This window comes from Schistocerca gregaria, chromosome 1 (assembly GCF_023897955.1).
Source record: "Schistocerca gregaria isolate iqSchGreg1 chromosome 1, iqSchGreg1.2, whole genome shotgun sequence".
NCBI lineage: Eukaryota > Metazoa > Arthropoda > Insecta > Orthoptera > Acrididae > Schistocerca > Schistocerca gregaria.
Window position 1 is genome coordinate 681,739,355 of NC_064920.1, and position 10,843 is coordinate 681,750,197.

At 36.2% G+C, this 10,843-nt stretch overlaps 1 protein-coding gene across 7 annotated transcripts in view; it reads right to left on the reverse strand.

Annotated features, from left to right (window-relative positions):
- LOC126363354 (proton-coupled amino acid transporter-like protein pathetic) overlaps nucleotides 1-10,843 on the reverse strand; it is a 303,134-nt gene that overhangs the window by 20,491 nt on the left and 271,800 nt on the right. The window lies entirely within an intron of this gene.

Genomic DNA, 10,843 nt, shown 5'->3' on the forward strand with positions numbered 1-10,843 from the left:
CACTTTAAATAGTGCTAGTGTTTGTAGATTAACAATGCAAAATTTTCTGTAATAAATATTCATCCTTTGCATGGATGACAAAGAATTTGGACTTGATAACATTGTAACAAAATCCATAGTAACTATCCTCATTCAGTATAGTATGACAGAGGTCGCCACTGAGTACAGTGTGCAGCACATCTTGCTATTTTATATAAGGTGTGGGGGTTCATTTCTGGGTATAGCTATCTTTATTTTTGCTTACTAATTTTGTTCTGTCCCTTAATACTGCAGTACTGTTTCTTAAACCATGCACACTCTTAAACTGTGTAGTACAGTATTTTAATGATGAGGAAGCCTATGATTCATCAGAAAAATGTAAATATTTGTGAAGAGTAATAGTCTGTTAGAAATTGCCTGTTGCAGGACAGAAATAACTATGAAACTAATCTACATCTACATGACTACTCTGCAATTCACATTTAAGTGCTTGGCAGAGGGTTCATCGAACCACAATCATACTATCTCTCTACTATTCCACTCCCGAACAGCGAGCGGAAAAAACGAACACCTAAACCTTTCTGTTCGAGCTCTGATTTCTCTTATTTTATTTTGATGATCATTCCTACCTATGTAGGTTGGGCTCAACAAAATATTTTCCCATTCGGAAGAGAAAGTTGGTGACTGAAATTCCGTAAAAAGGTCTCGCCGCGACGAAAAACGTCTATGCTGTAATGACTTCCATCCCAACTCGTGTATCATATCTGCCACACTCTCTCCCCTTTAACATGATAATACAAAACGAGCTGCCCTTTTTTGCACCCTTTCGATGTCCTCCGTCAATCCCACCTGGTAAGGATCCCACACCGCGCAGCAATATTCTAACAGAGAACGAACGAGTGTAGTGTAAGCTGTCTCTTTAGTGGACTTGTTGCATCTTCTAAGTGTCCTTCCAATGAAACGCAACCTTTGGCTCACCTTCCCGACAATATTATCTATGTGGTCCTTCCAACTGAAGTTGTTCGTAATTTTAACACCCAGGTACTTAGTTGAATTGACAGCCTTGAGAATTGTACTATTTATCGAGTAATCGAATTCCAACGGATTTCTTTTGGAACTCATGTGGATCATCTCACACTTTTCATTATTTAGTGTCAACTGCCACCTGACACACCATACAGCAATCTTTTCTAAATCGCTTTGCAACTGATACTGGTCAATGTAGAGAAGTTAACCCTTTACTATGTGTGAGACTTCTCATGCATTGGGTGTTGAATACTGATAAATTCTTGCCATTTTTCAGATTTTTTGGTGTTTTGGGTTTTGGCCAGGCACTGGAAGAGTTTAAGACCATTTATTTAAATTATTTACTCCAGTCCATAACAACAATATAGTCTCACAGCAAAATAGGAAAACATGGATTAACAAAAAAACAGGATAATCAATGAAAATCATCTGTTAGATCTATAGCAGACTGAATAGAGTGGCACTGGTCTATCAAAAGTACTGTAACTGAAACCTTGAACTTTATTTTGAAACAACATGTATTGGATTTATAGAAAACTACAAACAGTATCACAAGACTCCAAGTGGTTCAAATCACAAACTGAGATGAAAATTGTCTACAAAAACATTGTAGCACTACCTGTTGGGCTCAAAGTAAATTATATGGAGTGGCAAGACCCTACTAGTAGCACTATGATCAAATGATGCTTTTATTTCACAAAAAAAACTGCTCTTAGGGCAGCATGCTTTAATTGCTGTGCCAGACCAGACCATAGCTGTCAAAGGCTTAACCAAATTCATATTTGAGCAACTCAGAATCTGCTCATCATATACTCTACAGAATATAAAATATGACTGCCAAAATGTCACACATCATCAGTCAACTATAATACTATGAATAGTCTCACCTTTGCAACAGGTCTTTCATGACACATATATTGTCTTCCCAATAGAAGTTCAGAGCTACCTCGCTGCACCTACACACCCTGAATGATTAGCTGCAAAAACTTTTCACGTCATAGCTACATCTGAAGATACAATAGCAGCACTGTTGTATAAGTTTCTTCACGTTCTTAGGTGGAGTAAAAAATGGTTATTCAACTGTCTCAACAGAAAGACACTCAGTGTATTTCAGTCAAATGAGTGTGGAGGTTGTAAAATGTCATAACTGTTGAGCCATTTCCTGGGGTAGGCTCTCCTTAAATACCTCTACATATTGCTTCACAAGCCTGAGGGTGTAACATTGTGTTGTAACTATAACCTCTCCTAAATATGAAATGGAATATTTTGTAGCTCATGAAGTAAACTGTTTGTGAGGAATACATGTAACACATTTCAAAAGCTTCTATTCTCTTCTTGTCTAAACTGTTTATTGCCCACATTTCCCTTCTTTAGAAGGCTACACTCCAGATAAATACCACCAGAGAAGATTTCAAAACACTTAAATTTATACTCAGTGTTACAAATTTTTCTTTTTCAGAAACAATTTTCTTAAGATTGTCAATCTGCATTTTATATCCTCTCTAATTCTGCCATCATCAGATATTTTTCTGCACAGACAGCAATAGTAACACTTCCTAATCTGTTTCTGTCAGTAAGACTTATTTAATTTTGAATATTTGTTTCAATTTTCAAGCCTTTTGCATGCTATTCATGTCAATAGTTTGTACCAATTAAATTATACACAAAGATACATATAAGAAAATAAGACAATAATAAGATAACAGTTAACTCATATAGATTTGGGAACAGACATACAATGAGTGTAATTAAAATTAAAGATCATCTGTTGCACAATCAAAGTATTTTTTGTAGCATAAAATGCCTTATTTCTAAGCCAGTTTTGTATAACGTTTCTGAAGGTTTTTTAATGAGGTAGTGTGGGCTTGTGGTGACAATGCATTCAACAGTTTAACTCTGAAATATGTACAGCTATTATGAATCTTGCTTAGTTAAAGTGGGTGTTGCTTTTATGTTTATCTTGGCTATAATGACACATTCACTATGTTGCTCATAGTAGTTCACCCACATTCTTATTTCCATGTTCATTACTAGACCTATTGCTACATTATCCCTATTTCATTTTGTGCTGATAACCAGCGGTTTACAGTATGTTTACTTTTCATGTGTCATTTCTTGTTTTAAGTTTTCTAACATACCTATCTAATTAAAGAATTTAACATCTCATGCACCAGACCATAGAATGGTGGACTTGTTTTTTCTGATAACATACTCTAGAGTAGCCCTTGAATACAGTGCCAAATGAGGGTGGGGGCTACTTTACCTTGAGAATGTTTCTTCCATGAGAATGTCATAATTATAAAACCATACAGAAGAACTACATGTCCTAAAGATACATAACAGCTGTGGTTTCCCCTTGCTTTTAGATATTGCAGTACCAACATAGCAAGGCCATATGGGTTAAAGTTGGAAGGACAGATAAGTCAATCATTCAGATTGTTCCCCTCCAACTACTGAAAAGGCTACTGCCACTCTACAAGAACCATATATTTTTCAAGCAATAAAAGTAATGGTCATGAAACTGGAAAGATGCTATTTGGTACTAATCGATGGAAGGAGCAGGTCCAGCTCATAGTTAAAAGCTCTTAGGCATATATGTTAAAATACATTTTTCAATACTGCATTGTTGTTGTGGTCTTCAGTCCTGAGACTGGTTTGAAGCAGCTCTCCATGCTACTCTATCCTGTGCAAGCTTCTTCATCTCCCAGTACCCACTGCAACCTACATTCTTCTGAATCTGTGTAGTGTATTCATCTCTTGGTCTCCCTCTATGATTTTTACCCTCAACACTGTCCTCCAGTACTAAATTGGTGATCCCTTGATGTCTCCGAACATGCCATACCAACTGATCCCTTCTTCTAGTCATTGTGCCACAAATTTCACTTCTCTCCAATTCTATTGAATACCTCCTCATTAGTAATGTGATCTACCCATCTAATCTTCAGCATTCTTCATGTAGCAAAACATTTCGAAAGCTTCTATTCTCTTCCTGTCCAAACTATTTATCGTCCATGTTTCACTTCCATACATGGCTACACTCCATACAAATACTTTCAGAAATGACTTCCTGACACTTAAATCTATATTCGATGTTAACAAATTCCTCTTCTTCAGAAACGCATTCCTTGCCATTGACAGTCTACATTTTATATCTTCTCTACTTCGACAATCATCAGTTATTTTGCTCCCCAAATAGCAAAACTACTTTACTACTTTAAGTGTCTCATTTCCTAATCTAATTCCCTCAGCATCACTCGACTTAATTCGACTACATTCCATTGTCTTCGTTTTGCTTTTGTTGATGTTCATCTTATATCCTCCTTTCAAGACACTGTCCATTCCATTCAACTGCTCTTCCAAGTCCTTTGCTGTTTCTGACAGAATTATAAGGTCATCGGCAAACCTCAACGTTTTTATTTCTTCTCCATGGATTTTAATGCCTATTCTGAACTTTTCTTTTGCATTACAGAATTTAAATTATCAGGAAGCATTTCAAATATTTCTGATACAAATTCCTGTAATGACAGTCAACATTTTTGGAACGGTTTCTATGTGGTATCAGATGATGTTTTTTGAACAGGCTGTAGCTAGTCTCAAGGCAGTGTCTTTAAATTCTGCCTGCTCTATTTAGCAAAGATTTGAGGGTGTGGCTTCTACAGAGTATAGCTCCTTTTTTGTCTCCCGAAGTCTCAGATCCTTGAGCCTAGCTGTCATGCATATCATCTACATCACTGGTAGAACTTGAGATACGTTTTTGGTCCTAAGTGTTACAAGCCCATATATGGTGTTTTTTTTTATTCAAACTTGCATCCTTTGAGTATATGCTATTTCAGAGTGCCAGAACATTAAGGGTTTCATGAAAGCAAGTCATTGGTATGATTTGTTGTAAGAAAATGACAGGGAACATCATACTGGCTGTTAAGGAATGTTTGTGTCTTGTTCATCATAGCTTGCATGTCATGAAAGACGATAATATGCTGAAAATGTATCAAAAATGCGTAATTCTTGGCATGAATAGTTATAATTAAATGTTAGTTAATGTCATTACAGTGCAAAAGAAGAGAAGTAAAAAGACTGGGCGTGATGGTGGAATGAGGGCTGTGTAATGCTGGAATGGAAAAAGGAAAGAGGCTGGGTGGGTGAGGATAATGACTACTGAAGGTTGAGGCCAGGAAGGAACGTAGCACATGTGGTGTCACGGCCAGACACCACACTTGCTAGGTGGTAGCCTTTAAATCGGCCGCGGTCCGGTAGTATACGTCGGACCCGCGTGTCGCCACTATCAGTGATTGCAGACCGAGCACCGCCAAACGGCAGGTCTAGAGAGACTTCCTAGCACTCACCCCAGTTGTACAGCCGACTTTGCTAGTGATGGTTCACTGACTTCTATGCTCTCATTTGCCGAGACGATAGTTAGCATAGCCTTCAGCTACGTTATTTTCTACGACCTAGCAAGGCGCCATTATCAGTTGCTATTGATATTGTAAATCGTGTAATGTCAAGAGCGATGTTCATCATTAATGGATTAAAGTTAAGTATTCCACCAGCTACGTCCGTTTTTCTCAATTCTAATTCCCTTGTCATGTTCCAGACCTCACGCCAGCCTGCGTGAGCTAAAACGCGTGCATTTCGGCCTCCTTTAGTAACACGGGTTGGCTCTCCTGCCAACCACAACAGCACATATAACAGGGAAAGTTCTCACCTTCGCAATTCAGAAAACCTGGTGCTTGTGGGAAGGATCCATATGGCACAGGCTGTGAAGCAGTCATTGAAATAAGGATGTAATGTTTGCCAGTGTGTTCAGCCACAGTTTGTTGGTAGCTGTTTATGCAGACAGACAGCTTATTGGTTTTCATGCCCACATAGAATGCAGCACAGTTGTTGCAGCTGAGCTTGTAGATCACATGACTGGTTTCACAGGTCACACTGCGTTTGATGGGATATGTGATGTTTGTGACCAGACTGCAGTAGGTGGTGGTGGAAGGATGTATGGGACACGCCTTGCATCTAGATCTATTTTAGGGATATGTGCCATGAGGTAAGACATTGGGAGCAGGAGTTGTATAGGGATAGACAAATATATTGTGTCGGTTCAGTGCACAGTAGAGTATTTCTAAAAGATTCTAAAACTTTTTCATTAATTTAATAGAAGTATGTTCTTCAACATTAGATGTTATGTACATGAAAGAGATCTCTCTCATGAGCGAGTTTCTCCCATTGTGTAAACATACCAGGAAATATGGATCCACTAACTACAAGATAGTTTTGTACATCACTGCCTGATTTGATTGCAATTTGGTATTTTTTTTATTCATTGAGAAATCATAGTCATAGCAAAAGACATATGATGTCACAGAAATGTCTCTGCAGCATTACATGAACTCATGAATGCTGCAGATTGAACACATAAAAACATTAAACATCTCTAGTTTAGAACTGAAAACTGGAAAAACATTAAGCATGAAGTGAAACTAAGATCTCTTCAAAATGTACTTTTGTACAATTCATTGTAATGAAGTGTCACTAAACATGAAGTTGGTAGGTAAATATGCTACCTATAGATATGATTTGGGAGTTAATTTTATGGGGCATTAAACCCTAAGATTCCTTCTTTGGAGTTAACTTTTGGTGTTATTTAACAGTTGAGTATGGAATGAAAAGAAGATACATTATGTAAACTTTTGGATAGATTTGATATTGTTCTGCTCCTATCTGTCACCTGAACCTTGGTTGTGATGAAAGACTGATCTGTAGCATAGCTCAAGATATGTTTTAGTTCCAATTGATAAATTTCGCAGCCTTCCCCAGCATGGAAACCATGTGTTGAAACTGGGAATGGGTATACATGTAAAGTGGAAATTTGAGTGTACATTTAGCAAAGGAAGTGAAGCAAAACAATAATACACTATGGTAACCTGTTTAGATTATACATATAAAGGCTCACTGCTTAAGTAAAATATGAACTACATAGTGCAGCAAGGGAAAAGTAGAGTTAGGTCAGAAAGAAAATGGTAAGAGTTAGTTATGTGATGAAAGGGAGAAGGAAATAATTGAAGAAGGGGCATCCAATACTGATGGACTGAGTGTCTGTCTAAAACAAAATATTTATTTAAAAGTTTACTAGTGAAACCACAGTATCCTCATTTGTGTATTAGCATTAAGTAATTGCACATGTTTTGTACAGGATATGCAGTAATTTCTGAACTGTGAATAACAAACCACTTGCCAGAATAACTGCAACTACTTGGGCCAGTGTACTAGATTAGGAACCAAACCTATTATCTCCAATTTTTAACTTAATACCATACTCACTGTGGCAACTGGACAGCTCTTTTGTATTATGTTACATAAATAAATACATTAATCCTTGTTCCATAGATCATGAATACGACATTTTGTAAGGATGTGGAACGTGTCACTTTAACATAAGTCTTCTTTACACAAAATAATTAATTAATTAATTAATTTTTTTACAGTTACCACTTCATATCTAAAAATTCATCTATTGAGTAGCAGGAGTTGTCATTCAGTTGATTTGCTTTTAAATGTTGCTTGGCTATCAGTCAGACTTTTAATACTATTTGGCAAATGACCAAAGATTTCTGTGGTAGCATAATTCACCCCTTTCTGCAACAAACTGAGATTTAATGCACAATAGTGAAGATCATCCCTTTTTCTAGTGCTGTAGCTAGGCACTTCACTGTTATTTTTGAATTGGGATCCATTGTTAATGACAAATTTCGTAAGTAAATATATACTTTGAATATCTCGAATTCCTTAAATAAATGTCTGTGAAGTGATCTTGGGTGGGCTCCAGCTATTATTCTGATTACACACTTCTGTGCAATGAATACTTCCTCTCTTAACGGCGAATTGACCCAAAATATGATACCATATGAAAGCAGTGAATGAAAGTAGGCATAGTAGGCTAATTTACTGATATGTTTATCACAAAAATTTGCAATAACCCTAATATCATAAGTAACTGAACCTAACCATTTCAGCAGATCACTGATGTGTTTCTTCCAATTCAATTTCTCATCAATACACACTCCCAGAAATTTTGAGTATTCTGCCTTAGAAACAGACTTCTGTTCATAATCTATATTTATCAATGGTGTTATGCCATTTACTAAACAGAATTATATAAACTGTGTTTTCTCAAAATTTGGTGAGAGTCCATTTTCAGAAAACCGCTTAATAATTTTATGAAAGACATTATTTACAGTTTCCTCAGCTGATTCTTGCTTTTTGGGTGTGATTACTATACTTGCATCATCAGCAAAAAGAACTAGCTCTGCATCTTCATAAATATAGAGTGGCAAGTCATTAATATATATTAAGAACAATAGGGGGCCCAAGCCTGAACCCTGTGGGACACCATTCTTGATACCTCCCCAGTTAGAGGACTCTGCTAATTTTTGAAGACTGTCTGTACTGTTAATTTCAACCTTCTGCATTCTTCCAGTTACGAATGAATTAATCCATTTGTGCACTGTCCCACTCATACTACAATGCCTATGTTTATCTAGAAGAATTTCATGATTAATGCAATCAAAAGCCTTTGAGAGATCACAAAATATCCCAATGGGTGATGTTTGGTTATCCAATGCATTTAATATTTGATCAGTGAAAGCGTATGTAACAGTTTCTGTTGAAAAGCCTTTCTGAAAACCAAACTGACATTTTGTTAGTACTTCATTTTTACAAATATGTGATGCTACTCTTGAATACATAACTTTTTCAAGAATTTTGGCTAAAGCTGTCAGAAGTGATATTGGGCAGTAGTTGTTAGCATCAGACCTATCCCCTTCTTTATGAAATAGTTTAACAATAGTGTATTTCAGTCTGTCTGGAAAAATACCCTGTTTCAGTGAGCTACTTCAGATGCGGCTGAAAATCCTACTTATTTGTTGGGAACAAACTTTTAGTACTCTGCTGGAAATGCCATCAATTCCATGTGTGCTTTTACTTTTGAATGAATCTACTATTTTCCTAATTTCAAGAGGAGAGGTGCGTTGAATTTAAATTCTATCAAATTGCATAGGTACTGCCTCTTCCATATACTGCCTTGCATTTTCTAATTAATAGCTAGATCCTATTTTCTCTACTTAAAAAATGATTATTAAAAATGTTTTCTACTTCTGACTTCTTGTTAACAAACTTTTCATTCAGTTTGATAGAAATACAGTCTTCCTGCACTCTGGATTGACCTGTTTCCCTTTTAACAATATTCCAAATTGTTCTAATTTTATTATCAGATGTGCTAATCTTAGACATAATGCACATACTTCTTGACTTTTTAATAACTTTTCTTAATACAGTGTAGAAGTTTTTACAATGTTTCACTGTTTCAGAATCATTACTCCTCCTAACTATAAGATACATATCCCTTTTTTGTCCAGAAGATATTTTTATCTTTTTAGTAAGCCATGGCTTTTTACTTGGTTTCTTATAATTATATTTCACTGTTTTCTTAGGGAAACTGTTTTCAAATATACTCACAAAGGTATCATGAAATATGTTAAATTTTAAATTTGCATCATGTTCCCTGCACATCTCATCCCAGTCTAACTGTTGCAAGTTTTCCACAAAATTTAGAGTTGCTAAATCGTTAATTGAATGCACTATTTTGGAGGACTGTATTGAATTATTGTATGGAGCTATGTCATATGCTACAACTAGCTGTGCATCATGATCAGACAGACCTTTCTTAACAAGAAATGTTTTTATTCGATTGATTTATCTTGGTCTATGAAAACATTATCTACCAGTGGGCTGTTTTCCTGTACCACCCAAGTAGGAAAATCAATAACTGATGTCAATTTGAAAGAACCAAGTAATACTTCAAGGTCAAGCTTTCTAGCAGACACTATCAGAAAATCTAGATTGAAATCCCCACAAACAATAATTTGCATTCCTCTGTCTGACAGATAGCACAACAAAGAATCCAAGTTTTTCAAAAATAGTTGAAAATTTACTAGTAGGGACCTATACATGGCTACAATTATAAAAGTGTCATTATTTATTTTTAGCTCACATGCCTGTGCTTCTGTATGTTGCTCTATGGAAAAATTTTTAATTTCCACATTTTTCACACTACTACAGATTTTAACATATATGGCAACTCCTCCTCTTGCCATAGTGTCTCTACTTGTGCTGAAAGCTTATATCCCCCTGCATTTACCATTTCCATACCTGTGACTATATGATGTTCAGATAGGCATAGTACATCTATTCCACCCTTAGTTTCTAAATCTACTAAACAAACAAGAAGCTCATCTACTTTGTTTTTTAATCCCCTTATATTTTGCAGCAATATACTAACATTATTTTTCACCATGCTTTTATGTTAATCTTGTGACATACTAACATTATTTTTCACTGTACTCTTAGAGTATCTTGTGATATTTTAACAACTATAGTACCTGCCTGTCTGAATTTCCCATTAAGCTTAATTTCAATCAATGTTTGATGACTGAACATTGATCTTAGCCTAAAAAAGACTCCCATGAGTTTCAGTGCACCTCCTTAAGGATTTCGCTATGAGCTCAGCCAGTTTACCCTTCCCTTTCCTACTGAGATGCAGGCCATGTCTTGCAAAGTCCCACCTACCAATACCATCAACAGGAACCAAACCTAAATCTGACAAAGTAGCCACCTGAAGCAGCTAATCTAGCTCCATATTGACCCTCCTGACAAAACAGTTCAATTGGGGCTGATCATACCACATGAAAGCAGGAACCAAGACAACATTTGTACAGTTCATTGCAGATGCTATTTTTGCCAGGTCACACTCAACATTGTAGTCCTGATTGCTATCAATACCATTGAATGA